The 14,024-nt window shown below is 45.7% G+C and overlaps 5 non-coding genes across 5 annotated transcripts; all 5 read right to left on the bottom strand.

The window, feature by feature from the left end:
- Positions 1-470: 470 nt before the first annotated feature.
- Positions 471-543, bottom strand: trnav-aac (transfer RNA valine (anticodon AAC)). The gene has a single exon. It is a non-coding gene; the product is annotated as a tRNA-Val (tRNA).
- A 2,786-nt stretch (positions 544-3,329) lies between these two features.
- Positions 3,330-3,402, bottom strand: trnav-aac (transfer RNA valine (anticodon AAC)). The gene has a single exon. It is a non-coding gene; the product is annotated as a tRNA-Val (tRNA).
- Positions 3,403-6,188: 2,786 nt separating this feature from the next.
- trnav-aac (transfer RNA valine (anticodon AAC)) lies at positions 6,189-6,261 on the bottom strand. Its single transcript has one exon. It is a non-coding gene; the product is annotated as a tRNA-Val (tRNA).
- Positions 6,262-9,048: 2,787 nt separating this feature from the next.
- On the bottom strand, positions 9,049-9,121 carry trnav-aac (transfer RNA valine (anticodon AAC)). Its single transcript has one exon. It is a non-coding gene; the product is annotated as a tRNA-Val (tRNA).
- A 2,787-nt stretch (positions 9,122-11,908) lies between these two features.
- On the bottom strand, positions 11,909-11,981 carry trnav-aac (transfer RNA valine (anticodon AAC)). Its single transcript has one exon. It is a non-coding gene; the product is annotated as a tRNA-Val (tRNA).
- Between the last annotated feature and the right edge of the window lie 2,043 nt (positions 11,982-14,024).

Here is a 14,024-nt window from a genome sequence, read left to right as displayed (position 1 = left end):
ATTGCTGTTGCTGATTGAATGAGCCACTAACGTGCGAACTGCCCCAAAATATGATTCAGGAATCTGGTACCAACTCTCGCGCGTTGAATAACGACAGACAGCTTCCAAATGAGGCCTTTCAGAGACGACTTTGGGGTACATTTGACAGACAGACAAGTTCAGGAATCCGTGGTGCGCTGTGACCTGCCTTTGAACCGGTCCGCCTACGCAAGGAATGCAAATGCGGTACTGCTTTTCGTGGAAGGATCAGAACGCGGCAAGGACACTCTCAAACAGAATGGCATATGCATCAGAACCAGGTTGGAGAAAAACTTTATAATGCTTTACACAGTAATTAAATGGAGTTGCCTTACATTTCACTACGAGAGCAGATTCTTTCAAGCAAATTCGAAGGCAGGTTTGCAGATGGGAAAGCAAGCAAGAAAGCTCCGTTCTTGTCCATGTAAAAGGCCGCAGTTGACGAACAAAGCAGTTTCTGCCCAGTTTCGAACTGGGGACCTTTCGCGTGTTAGGCGAACGTGATGACCACTACACTACAGAAACCAGCCGCGGTCGCCGCCCTGCGGCGCAGTGGCATCCAGCACTGAAAGTTGAAGCCATTCTCCGTTTCACCTTTCTGTTTCCAATTGCTCGTTGTTGTCCAGCGTAATTGACATCTTGAAAACGTTAAAAAGACACGTGAAATTGATGACAATATATAGACAATGATTTCGTCAATGTTTGGACCGTAGGGCGAGGTGGAATAAGCTGGGACGACTTTCCCTGCAGCGTAACGGCTGCGATATGATCTTATGGAAGGGTTGTAAACTGAGTATTTCTGTGTTTTACCCAAATTGGGGTGAGTTGAAAACTCGAGAGCATAGGTTTAAGGTGAGTGGGCTGAAATTGACAAACGACCTGAGGCACATTTCCCACACAGAAGGTTGTGCGTGTATGGAATGAGCTCCCAGAGGAAGTGGAGGAGGCTATTACACTCAGAAAATTGCAAAGGTAATCGGATGAGTTTCTGGACAGGATGGGTTTAGAGGGATTGGGGCCAAATGCTGGGGAACGGGACTTGTTTAATTTTGGTTATGTGGTGAGCATGGATGAGATACACCTAAATATCTGTTTCCACGCCGTGTACCCCCATAACGTCTTGTTGCTAACACTGGCTTTAAAGGATTACTTTTTAGCGGAGTTTTCCATCGCAGTCTGTGGCACAATCGTTTAGTCTGTTCGACTGCTCACGGGAAAGGTAGTATTGTGAAACACTGCAGATACGAACGACTTCCTTAATTTTGCCCCGACTGACCATACTCCGTGAAATTTTCCCAGACCTCAATTGAGGAGTTTTGCTGCTCGAAGTTACCTCAGAAACCCTGTTAACTCGTAATGTGCTGAGCGAATCGCAAAACAGAAAGCATTTTTCACGGAACACAAACAAAACTGGCATGCCGAATGCATTTTCAGACAGAGAGATGCATGAATGCTAAATGTGTCACAGTCCGAGGGCATGAGTCATAAAGTAATCTCACAACTAACAACAGGGCAATTCCAAACTACTCTTTCAAACATACTGCAGCGTTAGTGCACCACCACTTTCCAGACAATGCTGAAAAGAGAGATAGAAAGAACATCATAAGAACGGGCCATAAAAAGTGAATTTCACCAATCACAGTCTCGATTAGATTACCTTTTCCTTCTGATGTCTCCAGGACGGAAATGAAGGAAATGGGAGAAATTCAATAACATATGACACCGAAATTCATTGGAACGATTTTCCCATTGGACAAAAAACCAAATAACGACGAGTCGAGTCACCGCAGGACTTTGTTTCACAACAGCGATGAAATAATAGTCTCCATTCGGTTCCAGTAAAAGCACAAATCGCTTTGGAACAGCAGAGCTGTTTGCGATTTTCCGCGCGGGAGGCGAACGCGATCTTGACAGCAGAGACACTTGGACACTTCGGTCAAATAACCATGAGCTGCTAGACATTACTACAATTTCGATTCTTGCTTTGCTAAATGATTTCACACATTGCTCGAAACAGGACGACTTTCACGTTTACACGGAACACGAAACACACCTGACTACAGGGAAAATGCACAAAGCTGAGCAGGCCGTGTTCCACATCAAACCGTGCAGCATTTATTCAGTCACTGTGTCTGTTTTGCAGAAGAAGGGTCCCAAAGAATGTTCTCCACCCTAAAACCGGAGGTCGCATTACAATCCGAGAACGACAGATCACATTGTGAGCATGCTCTGACCTCGGGGCCGGTTCGAGATGCCACTTTCCGTGCCTTTTACTTTAACCGTGCAATTTGCTGCAGAGATGTTCACTCCTGGACATGAGCCACGTGGATACCAACTGAGTCGGAAACCTGTGCGGCAATCGACGAGAAGCGATTCAATAAATTTTGCTAACTTCCATGGTGCTTATTGGAAATGCAGTTTCTGTTCAAGTCAATCGAAAAGGCAGTTTCTGAACATAGTAACAGAAGTCAAAAGGTAATTACCTCACCCCACCCCCACTCCGGAAGAGGTGCTAACTGCCCTTGAGTGCTTTCTGATCTCGATGTGAAGAGCTCACACGCCTCTGAGTCACCTTCAAGTCTCTGTTTGCGGAGTGAATCACAAAGAAGGACTTTTACCAGAGCTGCAACCGCCTCACTTCCCCACTCGCTCTCCCCTTTTACATTTTCCTGCTCGTCAGTGATTTAAAGAAAACCAAATGGATGCGATGTCATTCTGTAGCCTCTCTGTCGATTCCTCCGTTTCAGTTCCAACATGGCTTAGATCTCGGGGCGCACCTTAATATTAGCGGCGCTATGAAAGCACAGGTTCAAAGGTTCCTCTGAGAGTGTAAATTATTTCATTGCTGTTGCTGATTGAATGAGCCACTAACGTGCGAACTGCCCCAAAATATGATTCAGGAATCTGGTACCAACTCTCGCGCGTTGAATAACGACAGACAGCTTCCAAATGAGGCCTTTCAGAGACGACTTTGGGGTACATTTGACAGACAGACAAGTTCAGGAATCCGTGGTGCGCTGTGACCTGCCTTTGAACCGGTCCGCCTACGCAAGGAATGCAAATGCGGTACTGCTTTTCGTGGAAGGATCAGAACGCGGCAAGGACACTCTCAAACAGAATGGCATATGCATCAGAACCAGGTTGGAGAAAAACTTTATAATGCTTTACACAGTAATTAAATGGAGTTGCCTTACATTTCACTACGAGAGCAGATTCTTTCAAGCAAATTCGAAGGCAGGTTTGCAGATGGGAAAGCAAGCAAGAAAGCTCCGTTCTTGTCCATGTAAAAGGCCGCAGTTGACGAACAAAGCAGTTTCTGCCCAGTTTCGAACTGGGGACCTTTCGCGTGTTAGGCGAACGTGATGACCACTACACTACAGAAACCAGCCGCGGTCGCCGCCCTGCGGCGCAGTGGCATCCAGCACTGAAAGTTGAAGCCATTCTCCGTTTCACCTTTCTGTTTCCAATTGCTCGTTGTTGTCCAGCGTAATTGACATCTTGAAAACGTTAAAAAAGACACGTGAAATTGATGACAATATATAGACAATGATTTCGTCAATGTTTGGACCGTAGGGCGAGGTGGAATAAGCTGGGACGACTTTCCCTGCAGCGTAACGGCTGCGATATGATCTTATGGAAGGGTTGTAAACTGAGTATTTCTGTGTTTTACCCAAATTGGGGTGAGTTGAAAACTCGAGAGCATAGGTTTAAGGTGAGTGGGCTGAAATTGACAAACGACCTGAGGCACATTTCCCACACAGAAGGTTGTGCGTGTATGGAATGAGCTCCCAGAGGAAGTGGAGGAGGCTATTACACTCAGAAAATTGCAAAGGTAATCGGATGAGTTTCTGGACAGGATGGGTTTAGAGGGATTGGGGCCAAATGCTGGGGAACGGGACTTGTTTAATTTTGGTTATGTGGTGAGCATGGATGAGATACACCTAAATATCTGTTTCCACGCCGTGTACCCCCATAACGTCTTGTTGCTAACACTGGCTTTAAAGGATTACTTTTTAGCGGAGTTTTCCATCGCAGTCTGTGGCACAATCGTTTAGTCTGTTCGACTGCTCACGGAAAGGTAGTATTGTGAAACACTGCAGATACGAACGACTTCCTTAATTTTGCCCCGACTGACCATACTCCGTGAAATTTTCCCAGACCTCAATTGAGGAGTTTTGCTGCTCGAAGTTACCTCAGAAACCCTGTTAACTCGTAATGTGCTGAGCGAATCGCAAAACAGAAAGCATTTTTCACGGAACACAAACAAAACTGGCATGCCGAATGCATTTTCAGACAGAGAGATGCATGAATGCTAAATGTGTCACAGTCCGAGGGCATGAGTCATAAAGTAATCTCACAACTAACAACAGGGCAATTCCAAACTACTCTTTCAAACATACTGCAGCGTTAGTGCACCACCACTTTCCAGACAATGCTGAAAAGAGAGATAGAAAGAACATCATAAGAACGGGCCATAAAAAGTGAATTTCACCAATCACAGTCTCGATTAGATTACCTTTTCCTTCTGATGTCTCCAGGACGGAAATGAAGGAAATGGGAGAAATTCAATAACATATGACACCGAAATTCATTGGAACGATTTTCCCATTGGACAAAAAACCAAATAACGACGAGTCGAGTCACCGCAGGACTTTGTTTCACAACAGCGATGAAATAATAGTCTCCATTCGGTTCCAGTAAAAGCACAAATCGCTTTGGAACAGCAGAGCTGTTTGCGATTTTCCGCGCGGGAGGCGAACGCGATCTTGACAGCAGAGACACTTGGACACTTCGGTCAAATAACCATGAGCTGCTAGACATTACTACAATTTCGATTCTTGCTTTGCTAAATGATTTCACACATTGCTCGAAACAGGACGACTTTCACGTTTACACGGAACACGAAACACACCTGACTACAGGGAAAATGCACAAAGCTGAGCAGGCCGTGTTCCACATCAAACCGTGCAGCATTTATTCAGTCACTGTGTCTGTTTTGCAGAAGAAGGGTCCCAAAGAATGTTCTCCACCCTAAAACCGGAGGTCGCATTACAATCCGAGAACGACAGATCACATTGTGAGCATGCTCTGACCTCGGGGCCGGTTCGAGATGCCACTTTCCGTGCCTTTTACTTTAACCGTGCAATTTGCTGCAGAGATGTTCACTCCTGGACATGAGCCACGTGGATACCAACTGAGTCGGAAACCTGTGCGGCAATCGACGAGAAGCGATTCAATAAATTTTGCTAACTTCCATGGTGCTTATTGGAAATGCAGTTTCTGTTCAAGTCAATCGAAAAGGCAGTTTCTGAACATAGTAACAGAAGTCAAAAGGTAATTACCTCACCCCACCCCCACTCCGGAAGAGGTGCTAACTGCCCTTGAGTGCTTTCTGATCTCGATGTGAAGAGCTCACACGCCTCTGAGTCACCTTCAAGTCTCTGTTTGCGGAGTGAATCACAAAGAAGGACTTTTACCAGAGCTGCAACCGCCTCACTTCCCCACTCGCTCTCCCCTTTTACATTTTCCTGCTCGTCAGTGATTTAAAGAAAACCAAATGGATGCGATGTCATTCTGTAGCCTCTCTGTCGATTCCTCCGTTTCAGTTCCAACATGGCTTAGATCTCGGGGCGCACCTTAATATTAGCGGCGCTATGAAAGCACAGGTTCAAAGGTTCCTCTGAGAGTGTAAATTATTTCATTGCTGTTGCTGATTGAATGAGCCACTAACGTGCGAACTGCCCCAAAATATGATTCAGGAATCTGGTACCAACTCTCGCGCGTTGAATAACGACAGACAGCTTCCAAATGAGGCCTTTCAGAGACGACTTTGGGGTACATTTGACAGACAGACAAGTTCAGGAATCCGTGGTGCGCTGTGACCTGCCTTTGAACCGGTCCGCCTACGCAAGGAATGCAAATGCGGTACTGCTTTTCGTGGAAGGATCAGAACGCGGCAAGGACACTCTCAAACAGAATGGCATATGCATCAGAACCAGGTTGGAGAAAAACTTTATAATGCTTTACACAGTAATTAAATGGAGTTGCCTTACATTTCACTACGAGAGCAGATTCTTTCAAGCAAATTCGAAGGCAGGTTTGCAGATGGGAAAGCAAGCAAGAAAGCTCCGTTCTTGTCCATGTAAAAGGCCGCAGTTGACGAACAAAGCAGTTTCTGCCCAGTTTCGAACTGGGGACCTTTCGCGTGTTAGGCGAACGTGATGACCACTACACTACAGAAACCAGCCGCGGTCGCCGCCCTGCGGCGCAGTGGCATCCAGCACTGAAAGTTGAAGCCATTCTCCGTTTCACCTTTCTGTTTCCAATTGCTCGTTGTTGTCCAGCGTAATTGACATCTTGAAAACGTTAAAAAAGACACGTGAAATTGATGACAATATATAGACAATGATTTCGTCAATGTTTGGACCGTAGGGCGAGGTGGAATAAGCTGGGACGACTTTCCCTGCAGCGTAACGGCTGCGATATGATCTTATGGAAGGGTTGTAAACTGAGTATTTCTGTGTTTTACCCAAATTGGGGTGAGTTGAAAACTCGAGAGCATAGGTTTAAGGTGAGTGGGCTGAAATTGACAAACGACCTGAGGCACATTTCCCACACAGAAGGTTGTGCGTGTATGGAATGAGCTCCCAGAGGAAGTGGAGGAGGCTATTACACTCAGAAAATTGCAAAGGTAATCGGATGAGTTTCTGGACAGGATGGGTTTAGAGGGATTGGGGCCAAATGCTGGGGAACGGGACTTGTTTAATTTTGGTTATGTGGTGAGCATGGATGAGATACACCTAAATATCTGTTTCCACGCCGTGTACCCCCATAACGTCTTGTTGCTAACACTGGCTTTAAAGGATTACTTTTTAGCGGAGTTTTCCATCGCAGTCTGTGGCACAATCGTTTAGTCTGTTCGACTGCTCACGGGAAAGGTAGTATTGTGAAACACTGCAGATACGAACGACTTCCTTAATTTTGCCCCGACTGACCATACTCCGTGAAATTTTCCCAGACCTCAATTGAGGAGTTTTGCTGCTCGAAGTTACCTCAGAAACCCTGTTAACTCGTAATGTGCTGAGCGAATCGCAAAACAGAAAGCATTTTTCACGGAACACAAACAAAACTGGCATGCCGAATGCATTTTCAGACAGAGAGATGCATGAATGCTAAATGTGTCACAGTCCGAGGGCATGAGTCATAAAGTAATCTCACAACTAACAACAGGGCAATTCCAAACTACTCTTTCAAACATACTGCAGCGTTAGTGCACCACCACTTTCCAGACAATGCTGAAAAGAGAGATAGAAAGAACATCATAAGAACGGGCCATAAAAAGTGAATTTCACCAATCACAGTCTCGATTAGATTACCTTTTCCTTCTGATGTCTCCAGGACGGAAATGAAGGAAATGGGAGAAATTCAATAACATATGACACCGAAATTCATTGGAACGATTTTCCCATTGGACAAAAAACCAAATAACGACGAGTCGAGTCACCGCAGGACTTTGTTTCACAACAGCGATGAAATAATAGTCTCCATTCGGTTCCAGTAAAAGCACAAATCGCTTTGGAACAGCAGAGCTGTTTGCGATTTTCCGCGCGGGAGGCGAACGCGATCTTGACAGCAGAGACACTTGGACACTTCGGTCAAATAACCATGAGCTGCTAGACATTACTACAATTTCGATTCTTGCTTTGCTAAATGATTTCACACATTGCTCGAAACAGGACGACTTTCACGTTTACACGGAACACGAAACACACCTGACTACAGGGAAAATGCACAAAGCTGAGCAGGCCGTGTTCCACATCAAACCGTGCAGCATTTATTCAGTCACTGTGTCTGTTTTGCAGAAGAAGGGTCCCAAAGAATGTTCTCCACCCTAAAACCGGAGGTCGCATTACAATCCGAGAACGACAGATCACATTGTGAGCATGCTCTGACCTCGGGGCCGGTTCGAGATGCCACTTTCCGTGCCTTTTACTTTAACCGTGCAATTTGCTGCAGAGATGTTCACTCCTGGACATGAGCCACGTGGATACCAACTGAGTCGGAAACCTGTGCGGCAATCGACGAGAAGCGATTCAATAAATTTTGCTAACTTCCATGGTGCTTATTGGAAATGCAGTTTCTGTTCAAGTCAATCGAAAAGGCAGTTTCTGAACATAGTAACAGAAGTCAAAAGGTAATTACCTCACCCCACCCCCACTCCGGAAGAGGTGCTAACTGCCCTTGAGTGCTTTCTGATCTCGATGTGAAGAGCTCACACGCCTCTGAGTCACCTTCAAGTCTCTGTTTGCGGAGTGAATCACAAAGAAGGACTTTTACCAGAGCTGCAACCGCCTCACTTCCCCACTCGCTCTCCCCTTTTACATTTTCCTGCTCGTCAGTGATTTAAAGAAAACCAAATGGATGCGATGTCATTCTGTAGCCTCTCTGTCGATTCCTCCGTTTCAGTTCCAACATGGCTTAGATCTCGGGGCGCACCTTAATATTAGCGGCGCTATGAAAGCACAGGTTCAAAGGTTCCTCTGAGAGTGTAAATTATTTCATTGCTGTTGCTGATTGAATGAGCCACTAACGTGCGAACTGCCCCAAAATATGATTCAGGAATCTGGTACCAACTCTCGCGCGTTGAATAACGACAGACAGCTTCCAAATGAGGCCTTTCAGAGACGACTTTGGGGTACATTTGACAGACAGACAAGTTCAGGAATCCGTGGTGCGCTGTGACCTGCCTTTGAACCGGTCCGCCTACGCAAGGAATGCAAATGCGGTACTGCTTTTCGTGGAAGGATCAGAACGCGGCAAGGACACTCTCAAACAGAATGGCATATGCATCAGAACCAGGTTGGAGAAAAACTTTATAATGCTTTACACAGTAATTAAATGGAGTTGCCTTACATTTCACTACGAGAGCAGATTCTTTCAAGCAAATTCGAAGGCAGGTTTGCAGATGGGAAAGCAAGCAAGAAAGCTCCGTTCTTGTCCATGTAAAAGGCCGCAGTTGACGAACAAAGCAGTTTCTGCCCAGTTTCGAACTGGGGACCTTTCGCGTGTTAGGCGAACGTGATGACCACTACACTACAGAAACCAGCCGCGGTCGCCGCCCTGCGGCGCAGTGGCATCCAGCACTGAAAGTTGAAGCCATTCTCCGTTTCACCTTTCTGTTTCCAATTGCTCGTTGTTGTCCAGCGTAATTGACATCTTGAAAACGTTAAAAAAGACACGTGAAATTGATGACAATATATAGACAATGATTTCGTCAATGTTTGGACCGTAGGGCGAGGTGGAATAAGCTGGGACGACTTTCCCTGCAGCGTAACGGCTGCGATATGATCTTATGGAAGGGTTGTAAACTGAGTATTTCTGTGTTTTACCCAAATTGGGGTGAGTTGAAAACTCGAGAGCATAGGTTTAAGGTGAGTGGGCTGAAATTGACAAACGACCTGAGGCACATTTCCCACACAGAAGGTTGTGCGTGTATGGAATGAGCTCCCAGAGGAAGTGGAGGAGGCTATTACACTCAGAAAATTGCAAAGGTAATCGGATGAGTTTCTGGACAGGATGGGTTTAGAGGGATTGGGGCCAAATGCTGGGGAACGGGACTTGTTTAATTTTGGTTATGTGGTGAGCATGGATGAGATACACCTAAATATCTGTTTCCACGCCGTGTACCCCCATAACGTCTTGTTGCTAACACTGGCTTTAAAGGATTACTTTTTAGCGGAGTTTTCCATCGCAGTCTGTGGCACAATCGTTTAGTCTGTTCGACTGCTCACGGGAAAGGTAGTATTGTGAAACACTGCAGATACGAACGACTTCCTTAATTTTGCCCCGACTGACCATACTCCGTGAAATTTTCCCAGACCTCAATTGAGGAGTTTTGCTGCTCGAAGTTACCTCAGAAACCCTGTTAACTCGTAATGTGCTGAGCGAATCGCAAAACAGAAAGCATTTTTCACGGAACACAAACAAAACTGGCATGCCGAATGCATTTTCAGACAGAGAGATGCATGAATGCTAAATGTGTCACAGTCCGAGGGCATGAGTCATAAAGTAATCTCACAACTAACAACAGGGCAATTCCAAACTACTCTTTCAAACATACTGCAGCGTTAGTGCACCACCACTTTCCAGACAATGCTGAAAAGAGAGATAGAAAGAACATCATAAGAACGGGCCATAAAAAGTGAATTTCACCAATCACAGTCTCGATTAGATTACCTTTTCCTTCTGATGTCTCCAGGACGGAAATGAAGGAAATGGGAGAAATTCAATAACATATGACACCGAAATTCATTGGAACGATTTTCCCATTGGACAAAAAACCAAATAACGACGAGTCGAGTCACCGCAGGACTTTGTTTCACAACAGCGATGAAATAATAGTCTCCATTCGGTTCCAGTAAAAGCACAAATCGCTTTGGAACAGCAGAGCTGTTTGCGATTTTCCGCGCGGGAGGCGAACGCGATCTTGACAGCAGAGACACTTGGACACTTCGGTCAAATAACCATGAGCTGCTAGACATTACTACAATTTCGATTCTTGCTTTGCTAAATGATTTCACACATTGCTCGAAACAGGACGACTTTCACGTTTACACGGAACACGAAACACACCTGACTACAGGGAAAATGCACAAAGCTGAGCAGGCCGTGTTCCACATCAAACCGTGCAGCATTTATTCAGTCACTGTGTCTGTTTTGCAGAAGAAGGGTCCCAAAGAATGTTCTCCACCCTAAAACCGGAGGTCGCATTACAATCCGAGAACGACAGATCACATTGTGAGCATGCTCTGACCTCGGGGCCGGTTCGAGATGCCACTTTCCGTGCCTTTTACTTTAACCGTGCAATTTGCTGCAGAGATGTTCACTCCTGGACATGAGCCACGTGGATACCAACTGAGTCGGAAACCTGTGCGGCAATCGACGAGAAGCGATTCAATAAATTTTGCTAACTTCCATGGTGCTTATTGGAAATGCAGTTTCTGTTCAAGTCAATCGAAAAGGCAGTTTCTGAACATAGTAACAGAAGTCAAAAGGTAATTACCTCACCCCACCCCCACTCCGGAAGAGGTGCTAACTGCCCTTGAGTGCTTTCTGATCTCGATGTGAAGAGCTCACACGCCTCTGAGTCACCTTCAAGTCTCTGTTTGCGGAGTGAATCACAAAGAAGGACTTTTACCAGAGCTGCAACCGCCTCACTTCCCCACTCGCTCTCCCCTTTTACATTTTCCTGCTCGTCAGTGATTTAAAGAAAACCAAATGGATGCGATGTCATTCTGTAGCCTCTCTGTCGATTCCTCCGTTTCAGTTCCAACATGGCTTAGATCTCGGGGCGCACCTTAATATTAGCGGCGCTATGAAAGCACAGGTTCAAAGGTTCCTCTGAGAGTGTAAATTATTTCATTGCTGTTGCTGATTGAATGAGCCACTAACGTGCGAACTGCCCCAAAATATGATTCAGGAATCTGGTACCAACTCTCGCGCGTTGAATAACGACAGACAGCTTCCAAATGAGGCCTTTCAGAGACGACTTTGGGGTACATTTGACAGACAGACAAGTTCAGGAATCCGTGGTGCGCTGTGACCTGCCTTTGAACCGGTCCGCCTACGCAAGGAATGCAAATGCGGTACTGCTTTTCGTGGAAGGATCAGAACGCGGCAAGGACACTCTCAAACAGAATGGCATATGCATCAGAACCAGGTTGGAGAAAAACTTTATAATGCTTTACACAGTAATTAAATGGAGTTGCCTTACATTTCACTACGAGAGCAGATTCTTTCAAGCAAATTCGAAGGCAGGTTTGCAGATGGGAAAGCAAGCAAGAAAGCTCCGTTCTTGTCCATGTAAAAGGCCGCAGTTGACGAACAAAGCAGTTTCTGCCCAGTTTCGAACTGGGGACCTTTCGCGTGTTAGGCGAACGTGATGACCACTACACTACAGAAACCAGCCGCGGTCGCCGCCCTGCGGCGCAGTGGCATCCAGCACTGAAAGTTGAAGCCATTCTCCGTTTCACCTTTCTGTTTCCAATTGCTCGTTGTTGTCCAGCGTAATTGACATCTTGAAAACGTTAAAAAAGACACGTGAAATTGATGACAATATATAGACAATGATTTCGTCAATGTTTGGACCGTAGGGCGAGGTGGAATAAGCTGGGACGACTTTCCCTGCAGCGTAACGGCTGCGATATGATCTTATGGAAGGGTTGTAAACTGAGTATTTCTGTGTTTTACCCAAATTGGGGTGAGTTGAAAACTCGAGAGCATAGGTTTAAGGTGAGTGGGCTGAAATTGACAAACGACCTGAGGCACATTTCCCACACAGAAGGTTGTGCGTGTATGGAATGAGCTCCCAGAGGAAGTGGAGGAGGCTATTACACTCAGAAAATTGCAAAGGTAATCGGATGAGTTTCTGGACAGGATGGGTTTAGAGGGATTGGGGCCAAATGCTGGGGAACGGGACTTGTTTAATTTTGGTTATGTGGTGAGCATGGATGAGATACACCTAAATATCTGTTTCCACGCCGTGTACCCCCATAACGTCTTGTTGCTAACACTGGCTTTAAAGGATTACTTTTTAGCGGAGTTTTCCATCGCAGTCTGTGGCACAATCGTTTAGTCTGTTCGACTGCTCACGGGAAAGGTAGTATTGTGAAACACTGCAGATACGAACGACTTCCTTAATTTTGCCCCGACTGACCATACTCCGTGAAATTTTCCCAGACCTCAATTGAGGAGTTTTGCTGCTCGAAGTTACCTCAGAAACCCTGTTAACTCGTAATGTGCTGAGCGAATCGCAAAACAGAAAGCATTTTTCACGGAACACAAACAAAACTGGCATGCCGAATGCATTTTCAGACAGAGAGATGCATGAATGCTAAATGTGTCACAGTCCGAGGGCATGAGTCATAAAGTAATCTCACAACTAACAACAGGGCAATTCCAAACTACTCTTTCAAACATACTGCAGCGTTAGTGCACCACCACTTTCCAGACAATGCTGAAAAGAGAGATAGAAAGAACATCATAAGAACGGGCCATAAAAAGTGAATTTCACCAATCACAGTCTCGATTAGATTACCTTTTCCTTCTGATGTCTCCAGGACGGAAATGAAGGAAATGGGAGAAATTCAATAACATATGACACCGAAATTCATTGGAACGATTTTCCCATTGGACAAAAAACCAAATAACGACGAGTCGAGTCACCGCAGGACTTTGTTTCACAACAGCGATGAAATAATAGTCTCCATTCGGTTCCAGTAAAAGCACAAATCGCTTTGGAACAGCAGAGCTGTTTGCGATTTTCCGCGCGGGAGGCGAACGCGATCTTGACAGCAGAGACACTTGGACACTTCGGTCAAATAACCATGAGCTGCTAGACATTACTACAATTTCGATTCTTGCTTTGCTAAATGATTTCACACATTGCTCGAAACAGGACGACTTTCACGTTTACACGGAACACGAAACACACCTGACTACAGGGAAAATGCACAAAGCTGAGCAGGCCGTGTTCCACATCAAACCGTGCAGCATTTATTCAGTCACTGTGTCTGTTTTGCAGAAGAAGGGTCCCAAAGAATGTTCTCCACCCTAAAACCGGAGGTCGCATTACAATCCGAGAACGACAGATCACATTGTGAGCATGCTCTGACCTCGGGGCCGGTTCGAGATGCCACTTTCCGTGCCTTTTACTTTAACCGTGCAATTTGCTGCAGAGATGTTCACTCCTGGACATGAGCCACGTGGATACCAACTGAGTCGGAAACCTGTGCGGCAATCGACGAGAAGCGATTCAATAAATTTTGCTAACTTCCATGGTGCTTATTGGAAATGCAGTTTCTGTTCAAGTCAATCGAAAAGGCAGTTTCTGAACATAGTAACAGAAGTCAAAAGGTAATTACCTCACCCCACCCCCACTCCGGAAGAGGTGCTAACTGCCCTTGAGTGCTTTCTGATCTCGATGTGAAGAGCTCACACGCCTCTGA

Source organism: Chiloscyllium punctatum, unplaced genomic scaffold, assembly GCF_047496795.1.
Source record: "Chiloscyllium punctatum isolate Juve2018m unplaced genomic scaffold, sChiPun1.3 scaffold_156, whole genome shotgun sequence".
Taxonomy (NCBI): Eukaryota; Metazoa; Chordata; class Chondrichthyes; order Orectolobiformes; family Hemiscylliidae; genus Chiloscyllium; species Chiloscyllium punctatum.
Note: the sequence above shows the minus strand (reverse complement) of the source record. Positions and strands in the feature narration are given on the sequence as shown.